Source organism: Pyrus communis, chromosome 7, assembly GCF_041283825.1.
Source record: "Pyrus communis isolate YQ-2024b chromosome 7, ASM4128382v1, whole genome shotgun sequence".
NCBI classification, from domain to species: domain Eukaryota; kingdom Viridiplantae; phylum Streptophyta; class Magnoliopsida; order Rosales; family Rosaceae; genus Pyrus; species Pyrus communis.
Genome location: NC_142571.1, coordinates 11768507 through 11786700, shown reverse-complemented (window position 1 = coordinate 11786700; position 18194 = coordinate 11768507).

Below are 18194 nucleotides of genomic sequence, written 5' to 3'. Positions count from 1 at the left end.
AAATGAGTTTTTCTTTATTTGTTTTTTGTTGGGAAAATAGGGATAACTTATTGACACACCCCGATCCGGAATATCCATCTGGACTCCGAATCGAGCTGTGCTGGCCGACACCCGGAAAGTAATGAAGCCATAAAGTGTAGTGAGATGAAAAATGTGAATAAATTTAAACATAAAAGTGCCTAAATGGAAGAGTGCGCATGCGAGTGGGAATTAACCCATTTCACATGTGATGTTAGAGTATAATTAAAATACAGTAAAAGTAGAATGAGAATTATACCATCGGGAGTAGTCTCCAATATCAGCATTTGCCAGAAACCCTCGTCGACACGAACACTACCACTGAATCCTGGAGGGGTGAAAACAAAGGTGAGTGGACCTAAACATAAAGTTATGTAAAAATATTTTCAAAACGTAATAACCCCTCGTCATAAAACAAGTATAGTTTTCAAAATATATATACTACATATAGTATGAAAATACTTATTGTAGCCTGCAATATCTTAAGAAATACGATGAATCATGATATTTTGCATATAAGATGTATAACAACTGGTAATCACAATATCTCGCATAAACGAACATATAATATCGGGTGCTCATCGACATAGAGCGGTTGCATAAAAGAAAATGTCATTCCGTTGCAATCGAATTGCAATGATTCCTCTTTCATGCCTCCAAACTTAAATTTAGTACAAAATATAAATATAATACCTTTATAAAAACATAAAGCCAAAAATAGTTGTATAATAACATTACATCAAAATACATATATACAATAACGTAGAATTAAAATAGTTGTACTGAAATCAAAATTTGTTACCTTCAGTGATTCGAGCCCCTACTCTTGAACTTAAACCGTTCCCGAGGCATTTGAAGTACGTCTTTTTGGGAGATAAAGAGACGTTACCCGTCATAGTCTCTTCACTACTCACAGCCCTAGAGGAGGAGAAACTGATTCGGGTATTGAAAAAGCACAAAATAGCTATAGGATGGACCTTGGCCGATGATGCGAGAATTATACGCGCACAAATTAACCCTCTTTTTGTCAAATTGTAGTATAAGTATAAGTAGGGATCGTTCTGGACCGGGGATTAGGAGGGATTGTTAATCACTTGGATTTGACTCAAAAACGTAAAAACACAATATAAAACACTATACTAGACTCAAAGAATGCAAAACTAAACTTTAAATCACTAAGACAAACCAAAGACTCAAAATGCTTTAAAACATAAACTAAATTGATTTTCTAACTAAATTGAACAATAAGTTAAAGGGGGATTTAGGTTTTGATGAAATTAAACTAAATGACAGATTGTAAATTAAAGCATAATGTAAATATGAATGTGATAGAATGAATGGAATGAAGGCTAGCTAAGGGGTTCTTCTCCACACATGTTATACTTGCATACAAGATTGATTCTCAGTTGGTCTTTCGATAAATTATGAAACTCAACACTCCGGGTTAATTAGGTCCGCTTAAATTAACCGTCAAGTTCTCCTTAAGTTAATGAATTGGATGGGTTTGCGCAACGCAATTCACAACATTCTCCAAAAGTCCTTTACGTGAACAGCACAATAAAGATACAATCAAAGATCATTAAGCATTATGAAAACTATAAGTGTTGACGAGGCCTTCGTTACTATGAAAAGCATGAAACTAGTGCCAAGAATTCATTTAACGCGATTGTTTATAAGCAACCTCCACTACTTGTGAATATAAGTTCATAACGATTAGGTGAAACTCACTTATATTCTAGCGTCATATTCATGCATGAAAATTAAGCGCACATTCTTAATAAACATACATAAATAAGTTATCAATCAAACGGTTAAACAAATTGAATCAATAACTTATGAAATTCCAACGAAAGTTAATCAATTCATATTGCAAACATAAACATAGTTTCGAATCACCCCCTAGCTAAAGGGGGTTAGTTCCTCATAACTTTGAAATCAAAGAAACACCTAAACATTCCAACAACTCAAACTTGAATTGTATGAACGTTTAAGCACTCTTCTCTTCCATTCCTCATACGTACAAAACAAAGAGAATTGAATTTAAACATTGAAATCAAAGAAACACCTAAACATTCCAACAACTCAAACTTGAATTGTATGAATGTTTAGGCCCTCTTATCTTCCTCGTTGTTGTAGCACAAGGTCTAAGGTGAGGTTTGGGGGATTATGGAAATGGTAGAGGAGTGGTGGAAATGGAAGAGGAGTGGTGTTTGGATTATAAGGGAAGGGGGATTCACGGCTAAAGAAGGTGGAGAGTGAATGTGGTGTGTTGTGTATGAAAATGAGATGTGTTTAGGTAATGGGAATGCAAGGGTATTTATAGGAGGAATGGAGGTGTATATGGCTGTTTGTTTAGGATGCAAGTGGCTAATTAATGATGGAAAAACAGCTAGGAACCACATGCACATTGCACAACATTGTAACCACATGCACCCTTTAATTCATTTTCAGCACAATCACTTCAAAGCCGTGCATTACTCCTTCACATTCCAACATTTCCACATGCATTCCTCTTACAATTTCAGCCATTACACATGCATTTCAAACCTTTCAACACCCTTTAATCATCCCCCTTTAAGTTATGATTTTATTTCCTAACCCTACATGCATTATTTATTAGAATCTTCACATGCATTCACACACACTTTACACATTCAAATACTAGCCTTTGCCGTGACTTCCCTTTCTCTCCAACATAATTCACATGCATTTCAGATTGCATTCCCATTCTTTAATTCAACCAACACAACCATGCACTCCACATGCATTTCCACCATTACAAGACCCTAATCATTCATCCACACAATCTACCATCATTCACACAAACAACATCCATGCCGTGGCTCCCCCTTTGAAATTCCAGCTTTCCCATTCATCATTTCACCAACAATTCAGCCACATTCCACATGCATAACCAACCTAGTGTCACTCCCATTCATTCCCTTTAATTATTCAGCCACCATCATACATTTATTCTCTTCACAAACACATACACAACCTGCCATCATTCCAGAAAAACATTCCATGTCGTGGCCTTCATTCCCATTTCCAGCTTTCACATGCAATTCCAGCTTTCACATGTTTTCCTAGCTGTTTTTCCATCATTAATTAGCCACTTGCATCCTAAACAAACAGCCATATACACCTCCATTCCTCCTATAAATACCCTTGCATTCCCATTACCTAAACACATCTCATTTTCATACACAACACACCACATTCACTCTCCACCTTCTTTAGCCGTGAATCCCCCTTCCCTTATAATCCAAACACCACTCCTCTTCCATTTCCACCACTCCTCTACCATTTCCATAATCCCCCAAACCTCACCTTAGACCTTGTGCTATAACAACGAGGAAGATAAGAGGGCCTAAACATTCATACAATTCAAGTTTGAGTTGTTGGAATGTTTAGGTGTTTCTTTGATTTCAATGTTTAAATTCAATTCTCTTTGTTTTGTACGTATGAGGAATGGAAGAGAAGAGTGCTTAAACGTTCATACAATTCAAGTTTGAGTTGTTGGAATGTTTAGGTGTTTCTTTGATTTCAAAGTTATGAGGAACTAACCCCCTTTAGCTAGGGGGTGATTCGAAACTATGTTTATGTTTGCAATATGAATTGATTAACTTTCGTTGGAATTTCATAAGTTGTTGATTCAATTTGTTTAACCGTTTGATTGATAACTTATTTATGTATGTTTATTAAGAATGTGCGCTTAATTTTCATGCATGAATATGACGCTAGAATATAAGTGAGTTTCACCTAATCGTTATGAACTTATATTCACAAGTAGTGGAGGTTGCTTATAAACAATCGCGTTAAATGAATTCTTGGCACTAGTTTCATGCTTTTCATAGTAACGAAGGCCTCGTCAACACTTATAGTTTTCATAATGCTTAATGATCTTTGATTGTATCTTTATTGTGCTGTTCACGTAAAGGACTTTTGGAGAATGTTGTGAATTGCGTTGCGCAAACCCATCCAATTCATTAACTTAAGGAGAACTTGACGGTTAATTTAAGCGGACCTAATTAACCCGGAGTGTTGAGTTTCATAATTTATCGAAAGACCAACTGAGAATCAATCTTGTATGCAAGTATAACATGTGTGGAGAAGAACCCCTTAGCTAGCCTTCATTCCATTCATTCTATCACATTCATATTTACATTATGCTTTAATTTACAATCTGTCATTTAGTTTAATTTCATCAAAACCTAAATCCCCCTTTAACTTATTGTTCAATTTAGTTAGAAATCAATTTAGTTTATGTTTTAAAGCATTTTGAGTCTTTGGTTTGTCTTAGTGATTTAAAGTTTAGTTTTGCATTCTTTGAGTCTAGTATAGTGTTTTATATTGTGTTTTTACGTTTTTGAGTCAAATCCAAGTGATTAACAATCCCTCCTAATCCCCGGTCCAGAACGATCCCTACTTATACTTATACTACAATTTGACAAAAAGAGGGTTAATTTGTGCGCGTATAATTCTCGCATCAAATTTTGGCGCCGTTGCCGGGGATTAGCAAATTTGCTAATCTCTTGGATTGTTTGTTTCTGTTATGTATTTTAGTTTTAGTTTTTGATTTGTGTTTTGTTTGTTGAATTCAAATACTAGAGAAGAACAAGATGGCACTTGATAATGCTTCTCTTTTGTCACAACTCATGGAAAGGTCCCAAATGCAAAGAGTTGATATATTTAATCTTCAATCAAGGAATAACGTGTTTTCCAATACTTACAATTCGGATTGGAGTGATCATTCAAACTCTATGTGGTGGGAACCTCAAAATGCTCAACAAGGAGGATATTGGCAGCCACCACAACCTCATATTCAATATGCCCAACCAAACTCAAGTTCGTCAATAGATTATAATCAAAAGCTTAATGAATTAATTTGTTTGGTGCAGGGCTCACAAAATCAAGACAATGAGGCTCAACAAGAAGGATATTGGTAGCTATATGAGGAGTTCTATTCAATGCCTATGCAGCCACCACAAGGGTTGGACCATTTGGAAAAGCAAATTGGGCAGATCGCGGAGTTCGTAGGACAGTTTCGAGACCAAGGCGAACTCCCTAGTTCAACCATTGCAAATCCGAAGGGAGAATTTGAAACTGCCAAGGAAATCATGTTGAGAAGTGACAAGGAGGTTGGAACGGACCCTCAACCATCAAAATCAAATCACAAGGAAGAGGAATACACCCAACCCACGGCAAGGGTGGAAACACTTTTACCGGAGGCACCTATTGCTTCTATGCCATCTAATACAGGTATGGTTGTTCCAAATTTCATTATTTTTAACCCCGTTCCAAGATTCATGACTTCCAAGGAAGAAGAAGGTGAAAAAGACATCTTGGAAGCCCTTCCAAAGGTGACAAGTAGGGAATGTCATGAATTCATCAAAGAGGACGTTCTTGAAACCAAAAAATCCAAAGAAGTTAAATTTGATGACATTGGACAAGTCATAACCATCACTTGCAATCTGGCCAAGTCCAATATCCCTGAAACTTTCAAAAGAGTGGTGTTTGTCATTGAGTTCTTGTCGGACAAAACAAGTAAGTTTTTTTTTCCAAATTCCATTAGATTTTATAGTAACTTGCTATTTTTTTTGAATCAAGCACCTACACTAGAATTCAAACCAATGCCGGTTCACTTCAAGTATCACCTTCCATTCAAGGACCAATTCCATGCCGTTTGATTTTATTTATGTTAATAAAAAAAATAAAAAAAAATAAAAAATAAAAAAAGAAAGATACTAAACATGGAGAAAGATGGAGCCTTCACAGAGGATGTTTACGTGAAGCCCCACTACGAGGCGTCGAAGCAGAAAGAATAGAAGTGGAAGGCATAGGAGCAGAAGGCATAGAAGCAGGAGGCATAGAAGCAGAAGGCATCGGAGCGGAAGGCATCGGAGCTAGAGCATTCCAGGCCTCAATACTTGGCCAAACGCTGGATGACCCAGGAAAAAGGTGCCTCTGGAGATAAGACGCAAGCCTTTGACGGTCATTGTGAATTCGACCCTCAGATTCTTGCAGCTCATCAAGCTTCCTCTTCATGCCCGCCGAATAGTTATTTGCAAGCACATGCAAACTTCTATTCTCGTACTTAAGCTGCTGGATCTCTTGCTTAAGACTTTCTACCTCTGCCATCAATGATTCCACCTGACGGGAGCAGGCAAGCAGGCGTTGGCCCATGTTGGACACAGAACTTGCACACTGAACACTAAGTGCGAGGGACTCTTGAACGGCCAACTCATCGGATCGTCCTGACAGCAGCCTACTATCTTTTGGAGTGAGGAGGTTCCTAGCTACTATTGTAGCTGTTGTGGCGTCCTGCATCACGGAGTCTTCACCTGTAAGAAGACCGTTAGAAGATAAGAAAGAATGGCGCCATACGTTACCTTGACGCGGCGCGCCCGTATCACTGCTAAGGCTCAATTCCAAGCTAAGGTTCGATGGGTTTGCCATTTTTCAAAAGTGTTCAAAGAGAAGGGATGAAGTTAAATTTCAAAGGGCCGGAGACGATTTTCAAGAATGGGAAATCTTCAGAGTGTGTTTGTTGTGGTGATCGATAGCTCTATAAAAAGCCAAGGCGACGTGTCCACCGATTCAAAAAGCCAGAATTTCCGGCGTAAGTTAGGCGACGCTTTCTCGGCTTTTCAGAAGACGCGTTCAACTTTGTCAAAAGATTTCTTCTTTTCAGACAACACGTGGAGGCCATCACCGCAACTACACATCTTTAGCCGACAAGCGCAAAGTTCGGCGACGCTTTCTCTGCTTTTCAGAAGACGCGTGCAGCTTTGTCAAAAGGAGCCGCATCTGCACTACCACGTGTCGTTCAGAAAGCGAAGGGGCGTCGTTCAGAAATCGAAGGGGCGCCTGCTCAGAAATCGAAGAGGCGTATTCAAAGATCGAAGAGGCGCCACTATTTCAAAAAGCCGGATTTGCGGGATCAAAACGTTTGTCGACAAGGGTAAAAAGTACCACCACTTGCTATTATCTCTATATATGTCGACCTTCATTTTTTTATGGCAAGGCAGACCTGAAGAAAATGCCCAACTCTCCCTCACCTCTGAGGGCGCACTCCCAGCAAAGCCTTTCGAAATACTCATTTTTTTCTTCTTCCCCAAAGATGATACCAGATGCCTGGAGTACAGATGACCCAGGAGGAAACGGCACAACAAATACATGTGCTGATTCATTCACCGCTTATTCAAAAGCAAAGGTATCTCATATCATCAAGGTCAAAAGCAAAAGTATCTCATATCATGCTCTTTCCCTGTCTTTTTCTTTGTCCTTGTTCTTACTTGCATGGCAAAGTAAAAGAAGCAATCAGCCGGCACTTGGAGTCAGTCTTCCGATCTGGAGCCAACTGCCTGGAATCTATCCCTGATTGCTTACCTAGCGTTGCTCTCGAGTAGTCATCTTCAACAGTTGATACACTTCCAGAGAAGGGACCACTCCTGCAAAGATTGAACAAAGAAACAGATAAAAGGGGTAAGCTCAGACCTTCGGGGGAAACCAAAAGAACCATCCTGCTGCCCAGTTCAAGAAGTAGCACAAAGGAATGTACTTAAGTGTAAAGATGGCTAAAATCTGTGGGAATAATGATTTTTAACTTGTCATGTGCATTGGAAATCCCTAAGATGGTTGTTGGAAGGTTTAGGTTGTGTTTTACTTGTTTAGTGTCGTTTTGTTTATTTGTTATTATTTTGTTTTGCTCGAGGACTAGCAAAAGCTAAGTGTGGGGGAATTTGATAGGAGCATATTTAGGCGACTTACTTATCTTGTTTTCGTGCATCTATGTTGTTAATTCATAGTTGTTTTAGTAGTTTAAGCCATTTTCGTGTGTTTTTAGGTTCATATGGCAAAGGGAGCAAGAAAGTGCATTTTGAGGCTATTTGGAGCATTTTTGGGCATGGAGAGTGGAAAGACTGATAGCATGAGAAAGCAGGGCATGATTGGAAAATTGAAAAAATTCATTTATTAGTTACTGTTCACCTATGTTTCTTTGAAATAAGCTGGTTTTCTGAAATTGCTTTTTGCATCTTTAGGTTTTTGACTTCTTTTCACCCAAAACTTTGAAAAAAATTTGATTTAAAGTGTTTACTAAACACTTGAAACGCCCCAACACTAAACCAAACTAGTACATAGAATGGGAGATGAATTTTGCTAGTTCAATAACATCATATTAGGGTTGACCCAAGTCAACGCCTCTTTTCTTGATCAAGGGTACGAAAAGATTTAGGAAATGTAAAGGACACAAAATCATTTTCTTCATAAGCTCCTACTTTAGGGAAACAAGAAAAAGCTCATAAGCTTTTATTTCATCAAAAATGGTTGATCATTCAAAAGCATAATCTTAGGGCTAGAGTTTCATTATCGTAGAAGGTTGTGACTTAATAAAGTCCTTCCTAATTAAAGTAAAATCTTTAATTTGAGGACTAAATACGTGCTTAGTAATCGTTTGGATGATATGGATGTCTCTTAGTACTTTCACTTGTAAGTGAAGGATTTTAAATTTGGTAGATTACGCGTTTGAAACCAATTTACTTCCCTACTCCTACTCCTTAGTGTAAATAAATCGTTGTATCAAAAATGCATTTCATGGGTATTATTTGTAGTGCTAAGCTAGAACTTTTAGAATCAAAATGAGTTTTTCTTTATTTGTTTTTTGTTGGGAAAATAGGGATAACTTATTGACACACCCCGATCCGGAATATCCATCTGGACTCCGAATCGAGCTGTGCTGGCCGACACCCGGAAAGTAATGAAGCCATAAAGTGTAGTGAGATGAAAAATGTGAATAAATTTAAACATAAAAGTGCCTAAATGGAAGAGTGCGCATGCGAGTGGGAATTAACCCATTTCACATGTGATGTTAGAGTATAATTAAAATACAGTAAAAGTAGAATGAGAATTATACCATCGGGAGTAGTCTCCAATATCAGCATTTGCCAGAAACCCTCGTCGACACGAACACTACCATTGAATCCTGGAGGGGTGAAAAACAAAGGTGAGTGGACCTAAACATAAAGTTATGTAAAAATATTTTCCAAACGTAATAACCCCTCGTCATAAAACAAGTATAGTTTTCAAAATATATATACTACATATAGTATGAAAATACTTATTGTAGCCTGCAATATCTTAAGAAATACGATGAATCATGATATTTTGCATATAAGATGTATAACAACTGGTAATCACAATATCTCGCATAAATGAACATATAATATCGGGTGCTCATCGACATAGAGCGGTTGCATAAAAGAAAATGTCATTCCGTTGCAATCGAATTGCAATGATTCCTCTTTCATGCCTCCAAACTTAAATTTAGTACAAAATATAAATATAATACCTTTATAAAAACATAAAGCCAAAAATAGTTGTATAATAACATTACATCAAAATACATATATACAATAACGTAGAATTAAAATAGTTGTACTGAAATCAAAATTTGTTACCTTCAGTGATTCGAGCCCCTACTCTTGAACTTAAACCGTTCCCGAGTCATTTGAAGTACGTCTTTTTGGGAGATAAAGAGACGTTACCCGTCATAGTCTCTTCACTACTCACAGCCCTAGAGGAGGAGAAACTGATTCGGGTATTGAAAAAGCACAAAATAGCTATAGGATGGACCTTGGCCGACATTAAGGGAATTAGCCCCACAATATGCATGCATCGCATACTTCTAGAGGAGGGGGCTAAACCAACTCGAGAGGCTCAACGCCAACTCAACCCTCCAATGATGGAAGTTATGAAGAAAGAGATTATCAAGTAACTTGATTGTGGAGTGATTTATCCTATCTCAGATAGCCGTTGGGTTTCACTGATTCAAGTTGTGCCAAAGAAATCTGGAGTGACTGTGGTGAAGAATGCCGAGAATGAGCTTGTGCCAATCCATATCCAAACAAATTGGAGAGTTTGCATTGATTATAAGAAGCTTAACGCCACCACAAGGAATGATCACTTCCCCTTGCCATTCATTGATCAAATGCTTGAAAGGTTAGCCGGTTATTCTTTTTATTATTTTCTTGATGGTTATTCGGGATATAATCAAATTGTTATTGCTCTAGATGATCAAGAAAATACTACTTTTACTTGTCCATTTGTTACTTTTGCTTATCGTCGAATGCCATTTGGTTTATGTAATGCACCAGGCACCTTTCAAAGATGCATGGTAAGTATCTTTTTAGATTTTGTAGAAAAGATTATTGAAGTTTTCATGCATGATTTTAGCGTATTTGGTGATTTGTTTGATGATTGTTTAGATAATCTCACATTAATCTTGAAACGATGCATTGAAACTAACCTTTTTTTAAATTGGGAAAAATGTCATTTTATGGTAAAACAAGGCATATTTTTAGGCTACATAGTTTCGGCCAAGGGAATTGAGGTTGATAAATCAAAAATAGATCTTGTACGCTACTTACCCTCTCCCACTTCGGTTAGAGAGGTTCGTTCTTTTCTGGGACTTGCAGGATTCTATAGGCGATTCATCAAGGACTTTTCAAATATTTCCAACCCCACTTTGCTGTCTCCTTCATAGAGATGTCCCATTCAAGTTCGACGAGGAATGTGAGAAGGCCTTCAAACACCTCAAAGATATGCTAACTTCGGCCCCTATCATTGTTCCACCAAATTGGAGCCTTCATTTTGAGCTTATGTGTGATGCCTTAAATTATGCATTAGGAGGTGTTTTAGGCCAAAGGAAGAACAAGCAGCCACATGTCATCTATTATGCATCCCGAACCTTGAATGATGCTCAATTGAACTATTCTACCACTGAAAAAGAACTTCTTGCTGTTGTATTTGCTTTAGATAAGTTTCGTTCTTATTTACTTGGCACTAAAGTTATAATTTACTTTGATCATGCAGCATTAAAGTACTTACTCACAAAGAAGGAGGCCAAACCAAGGCTTATTTGCTGGATGCTTCTCCTTCAAGAGTTCGATATTGAAATCCAAGATAAGAAAGGAAGTGAAAATGTGGTGGCTGACCACTTGAGCAATATGGTGCATGAAGAGGATGCTATGCCTATCCCAGAGACATTCCCAGATGAGCAATTGCTGTCCATTGAGGTAAGTGAGCTATGGTATACCGATTTAGTGAATTAGTTGGTGTCTAAACAAGTTCCAAGTAACCTAAATAAGAACCAACGTGATAAACTTAAAAAGGAGACTCGTTTCTATGTGTGGGATGATCCTTATTAGTGGAAATACTGCGCTGATCAAATCATTTGTAGGTGTGTGCATGAATCAGAGTTTAATTCAATTTTAACTTTTTGTCACACTTATGCATGTGGAGGTCACTTTGGCACTCAAAGGACTACATGTAAAGCACTTGAATGTGGTTTTCATTGACCTACTATCTTTAAGGATGCTAGAACTTTTTGCATAACATGTGATCGTTGTCAAAGAACCGGAAATATAGGTCCAAAAGACCAAATGCCGCGGAAACCTATCTATGGTGTCGAAATTTTTGATGTTTGGGGCATTGATTTTATGGGTCATTTTCTTCATCTCATGGTTTCCTTTATATTTTACTTGCGGTTGATTATGTGTCGAAATGGGTGAAAGCAAAAGCCACTCGTATAAGTGATGGAGTGCCAAAGTGGTTGCATATTTTGTCAAAACTAACATATTTGCTAGATTTGGAATGCCAAGAGTTCTAATAAGTGATGGAGGTTCCCATTTTTGCAATCGAACCATTGAGGCGTTGCTCAAGAAATATAACGTCATGCATAAGGTGGCGACACCTTATCATCCTCAAACAAATGGGCAAGCTGAGGTTTCTAATCGGGAAATCAAACAAATTTTGGAGAAGACTGTTGGCTAAATCGGAAGGATTGGAACTTGCATTTGAATGATGCATTGTGGGCATATCATACGGCCTACAAAACACCAATTGGGATGTCCCCATTTCAGCTCATCTATGGGAAACCATGCCATCTCCCGGTTGAATTAAAGCACAAAGCATATTGGGCAGTCAAAAAGCTCAATATGGACCTTGATACCTCTGGATTCATAGGAAGCTTCAATTGAATGAACTTGAGGAGATTAGGAATGAGGTGTACGATAACGCTTTTATTTACAAGGACAAGTCAAAGGCATTCCATGACAAGATGATTCGTAGCAAGACGTTTGTTTTAGGGCATAAAGTGCTACTCTTCAATTCCCACCTTCGCTTGTTTCCAGGTAAGTTATGTTCTAAATGGATTGGCCCGTTTGTTGTTACTAATGTATTTCCTTATGGTGTAGTCCAAATTCAAAGTTTAAAGACCGGCCAAGAGTTCAAAGTGAACGGACATCGTTTGAAGCCGTACTATGAGAACTTTGTGGAGCATGTCATGGATGGTGCAACCTTCCATGCTGTGGGCTCCAATGAAGCTTAAGTGAAAGTATCGTCCGGTTGGAAGACGTTAAAGCAAGCGCTTCTTGGGAGGCAACCCATGCATTCAAAACAAAAAAGAACTAGGAAGCTCCAGCATCACAACCAGATTTGCATTCCTAAACCCTACTCTTTATTACTTTTACTTTGCCATGATTGTCATGTTTATTAGTTGTCTTGTTTGCTTGTTTTTCTATGAGTCTATATTTGAAACATTGAGGGCAATGTTTGGTTTAAGTGTTGGGGGTAAACAAGGTGTTTTTGTATGATTTTCGTGGGATTTATTACCTAGCGTTTCTAATGTTGTTTCTTACTGTTTTTAAGTGTTTTTAATGTCTTTTGAGGTGTTTTTATGTGTCTTAAACAGAAAATCCGAAAATTTGAAAAAAAAATAAAAAATCGAAAAAGAGTGTTTGAAAAACCCAAAAAGAGTTGTTTTTAGAGTCATGTGTTTGTTTGTGTTTTAGGATACCTTACAACACAATGATGAGGATTTGGTTTTTAATTGCATGACTGTTAAAGAAAGTTACAAACATGGATGGAAGTTTGATATGCTCTTTGGTTTATGCTTAGTTGTAGTTGTCGTTTACGAATTCACATGTAATCACAAAAGAAAAAAATTAGTTTTTGTAACATGCTTGAAGGAAGGAACTCAAACTAACGCTACAACCCTGAGAGATTTGAGCCTAAACGTTCTTTGGAGAGTTATTAATATGTGAATTCTTGCTTTCCAAAGTCGTAGCATGATCTCATTATTCTTTGCTTGGTTACTACTTAAAATGCATTTCATCATTATAGTTCAAAATACTAGAACTCATACCCGTTTCATTCAAAGCATGAAATTGATTAGCATAACAAATAACAAGATGAAGTTGTTTAGTTTAAGCCCAGAGCCAAAAAGCCTTACCCTTTGCATATGTATTGTAGGATTAACCCCTTTGAGCCTTATTTAGCCTATTTTCTTTGTTAGCCACATTATGTTTACCTAGCCTAGATTAGGACTATCCATACCCTTGTTCTTAAAGTATAGTGGAGCATGACTTAGAGGGAATTCCTTTTGATCTACAATTGATAGGAGCATATTTGTGCGACTTAGTTAGCTTGTTCTTGTGCATTTGTGTTGTTATTTCTTAGTTAATGTAGTATTTCAAGTCATTTTCGTGTGTTTGTAGGTCCAAAGGGTTAAAGTACCAAGAAAGTGCATTTTGGTGCATTTTGGAGCAGTTTTGGGCACTAAATGGATAGCTTGTATATGGAACAAGGTGAATGGACGAATTTGGAGTCAAAAGAGGCTAGGAACATGCTACAAATCAGAAAAGGAAAGTTCAAGATAAAGAATATAAGGAAAGAGCAAGAAATATGGAAACTTATCCTAACAACCTTATCTTATCCAAACCTTATCCTATCTTATCCTAGCCTAATCTTGTTCCACCTTAATCCTAGCTGCAAGTGGACCTAAAAACATGATTTCTAGAACCCTTATGCCATTCAGAGAACCCTTGCCGCAAGCCCTAGACTCAATTCTCCATCATTCATTCAATTTATACACCTCCATATACAATCTGCCGCACCCTTCCACCTTAATCAGCCATCATTCATCATCCTAAGCAAGAAGACACCATTCAAAACCCCCAAAACCACCAACCACATCTTCTGCCACAGCAAGGAAGAAGGAGGAGAGCTCTAGACGTGCACGTCATTCAACTTGGAGTTGCTGGAACGTTTAGGTGTAATCTTTCTTGTGTTTTTCAATGTTTAAATTCAAGAATCTTTGTTTTGTGAGTATGAAGAACTAATCCCCTCTTAGCTAGAGGGAATTTCGAAACCATGGCTATATTTGCATTATGATTTGATTACTTCCAGTTGTGATTTCATGAATTGTGAATTCAATTTACTTATCTATTTGAATTAAAACTTGTTTGTGTATGTGGGTTGAGAGTGCACACTTAATTTGCATGCATAAATCTGATGCTAGAATATAAGGAAGCTTCATCTAATCGTTGTGAACTTATATTCATGAGTAGTAAAGGTTGTTAGTCACAATCATGTTAAGTAAATTCTTGGCATAAGTATCATGCGCTTTCATAGTTATGAACGCCTCGTCAACACTTATGATTTTCATAGAATTTAATGATCTTTGATTGTTTCTCTATTATGCGCTTTCATGTAGAGAACTTTTGAGGAATAATTTGATTGCAATGCGCTAATTCCATTCAATTCAATGACTTGGAGTTAATTTAAGTGTACCTAATTAACTTGGGGTGTTGAGGTTCATGGTTCATTGAAAAAGCAATTGGAGATTGTTTTGTATGCAAGTATGTCATGTGTGGAGAAAGACGTCCTAGCTAGGCCATCATCCATTTATTTCCACCAAATTCGTGCAAATCTGCCTAGTTCTAGATTTTATTTTGTTTACTTTATTTTCGTCCAAAACCAAATCCCCCTTTATTTTAGAGTGTCTAACTAGTTAAAATCTGTTTTAGATTGTGTTTTCAAGTGTTTTGAGTCAAGTTAAAACCAAAATTCGTCCAAAATTGTGTTTAGAGTCAAATTTGCCCAGTTTGTGTTTTTAGGCAGTTTTGAGTGTTTTTAGCTTATTTTGAGTCTTGTGAATTTGTTTTGAGTCTTTTAAATTTAGTTAAGTGTTTTAAAGCTTAGTTTTATCTATTTGAGTCAGTTTAAAGTGTTTAGCAATCCCTCATAATCCCCGGTTTAAGAACGATCCTTACTTACATATATAGTACCATTGTCAAAAGAGGGTTTAATTTGTGTGTTAAGTTAATTTTCGCATCAATAATATGCAGAAGAACAAGTGTGGGGGAAAGGGTTTTTCATTTTGAAATCTATGAAGTTGTGTTTAGTGTGCCAAAACAAAGAAAGGGCACAAAAGAGAAAAAAAAAATAAAAAAAAGAGGGTGAAAAAGAAAGAAAAAAGAAGGAAAAGTTGAAGAAAAGAAAGAAAAATAGTTGAAAATAAGTGAGAATGAACTCACAAGTATTGGTTGTTGAAGAAAGGGTCCAAAAGTTCGAATATGGCCCTAAGTGTTATGTGAAGTTTCCCTTTGTGTTCAAAGTTGATTTCTGCATTCAAAAGGGAATTCTAAGTGTTTATTTCATTACTTTGCTTACTATTGCTTTAAGAACTTTTGTTTATCCTTAACCTTTCTTTGTTAGTCAATACCTTAGCCTCGTTACAACCCTTTGACTTCTATCTTGATTGTTATGTGTTTCAATATGTGGAGTTTAAAATTGGTTTGAGCATATGGTATCCCTGGTTCTTACGTCTAAGTAGTGGCATTCTATTCATGAGATCATAAACATGTTAATAATTCCAGAAAGTACCTTCTTTGATTATACATATGTGAGTGCTAGTCTACATATCTACATCAATCTTCTCACATATACCTAGTGTAGGGAGTGTAGTCAAAAAATCTATGTGAAAAAAAGTGTATCCGGTGAGGAATTGAGGGAATTCTCTAAGGCATGTTACTACATTCAAAATCATATTTTAATTGATTAAATGGGAGCTAGTGAGTGGTGACTATGATTAAGTATGTGCTTGAGGGTAAGGATGACTAAAATATATGTGAGTGGTGACCTTTAATATGTTGTGTTGCATTGGAAATCCCTGAGGCAATTGTTGGAAGGTTTAGGTTGTGTTTTGTTTGTTTTGTTTATTTTGTTTTGCTCGAGGACTAACAAAAGCTAAGTGTGGGGGAATTTGATAGGAGCATATTTATGCTACTTAGCTATGTTGTTTCCTTGCATTTAATTAGCTAATTACTACTTATTATAGTGTTTTAAGCTGTTTTCGTGTGTTTATAGGTCCTCATGACAAAGTTGGCAAGAAAAGGTAATTTTGAGCCTTTTAGAACAGTTTTGGGCATTAATTGGATAGCTTATGAGTGGAGTAAGATGGATGGATGAAATTGAAGACCAAAGGTGTCTAGGAATGTGCTAAAGAGTTGGAGAAGCAAAATTGGAAGTATTGAAGATAAGGAATCAGCTACAAAGAAGGAACCTTATCATATCTTATCCAAAACATTATCCAAACAAACCTTATCTTATCCAATGTTATCTTATCCAAATCAGTTTGTGCCTTAATTTCAGCTATTTAGAAAGGATAATTAAGCATTTAAATACATAAATATCTGGTTCCAGAAGTCCTAATCCCTCTCCTAAAAGGGTGCCGCATGTTTTCCCTTCTAGAAGACCTTATCCCTTATGTGCAGCATATATGCCTTTCCATTGGTGGTTTAGGAGTTGTAATCCTAGTCCTACACTTTTGTCGTGTGTCCTTGTCCCTTTAGGTTCAGAAATCTGTTTAAACACATTCTTTCTAGAAGCTTGATTTCTGACCACACCTTTCTATTTTAATTCCCTTTGGTTTCTGATTGTTTTAACGCATTCCACTTAGGTTTTGTTTGAAGAATCCTTTCCCTACTCCCTTTCCTTGCCGTGCTAACCTATATATATACTCCTTATGTGCCAATTTCAAAGTTACACACCATTTATTCAAAGAAATTGAGAGTGAGTGCCGCAGGTACCTTGGAGAAGTCTTGGAAATTTATGCGTGCTTGCAATAAAGGAAGAAGAAGAAGGATTCTTGGCCGTGTTTTGCATTCCAAGGGAGGTTCGAAATCTACCATTGGAGTTGCTGGGACGTGCCTGGTTCTTTCTATCTTTAGATTTGTTTCAATGTTGGTTTTAATATTGTTTTCAGTTTTAAGAGACATGTGGAACTAATTCTTTTTAGTTGGAGGTGAATTCAAAGCCATGGTTATATGTTTTATATGAATTGATTACGTCCAGTTAGTGTTTCTTGAGTCTTGAATGTGATTTGCTTATCTAAGTAATTAAAACTTGTTTATGTATGTTGATTGAGGATCAATACTTGGGTTTCATGCATGAATTTGATGCTAGAATATAAGGGAGTTTCATGTAATAATTATTTACTTATATTCACAAGTAGTGGAAGTCACTAGTCATGATTGTGTTAAGTGAATCCTTGGCAGGAATCTCATGCGTTTCATAGTGATGAATGTCTTGTCAATGCTTATGATTTTCATAAAACTTAAAGACTTTTGATATGTATCTCTATCATGCGTTTCATATAGAGAACTTGAGAAAGATAATTTGATTGTAATGCGTATTCATTCAATTCAATGAAATAAGGAAAATTTGATGATTGGTTGTGTGATGCAATTAACTTGGAGCATTGTCATTCATAGTCTAAAGAAATAATAAATGGAAATTGATTCGTATGCATATATCATGTGTGGAGAAGGACTCTCTAACTAGCCTTTCACCCTTCAATTCACCTTAATTTGTAACCTTTTAGTTTATTCTTGCAATTTGTTTGTTTAAGTCTTAATTTTGTCAAAACCAATTCCCCTTTAATATTTAGTGTTTTAACTTAGTAAGAATCTGTTTAAGTTTGGTTCTGTTAGTGTTTTGAGTCAAGTTATGGTTAAAATTCGTCCAAATAACCCCTTAGTTCTTATTTGTGTTAGTTTAGTTCTAATTCGTCATAATCTGTCCATATTGAGTCTTTTGAGTCTTTTTAGTTCAATTTTCGTCCAAATCACTTTCTAGGACTTGTTTTAAGTCAATTTAACTTGGTTTGTGCGTTTTGAGTCTATTTAGCTTTTTTTGAGTTCTTTGAGTCTAGTTAAGTGTTTTTTAGACTAATTTTGTGTTTTTGAGTTAGTTTTAAGTAGATTAGCATCCCTAATTAATCCCTGGTCTAGAACGATCCCTACTTGCATATATACTACAATTGTCAACAA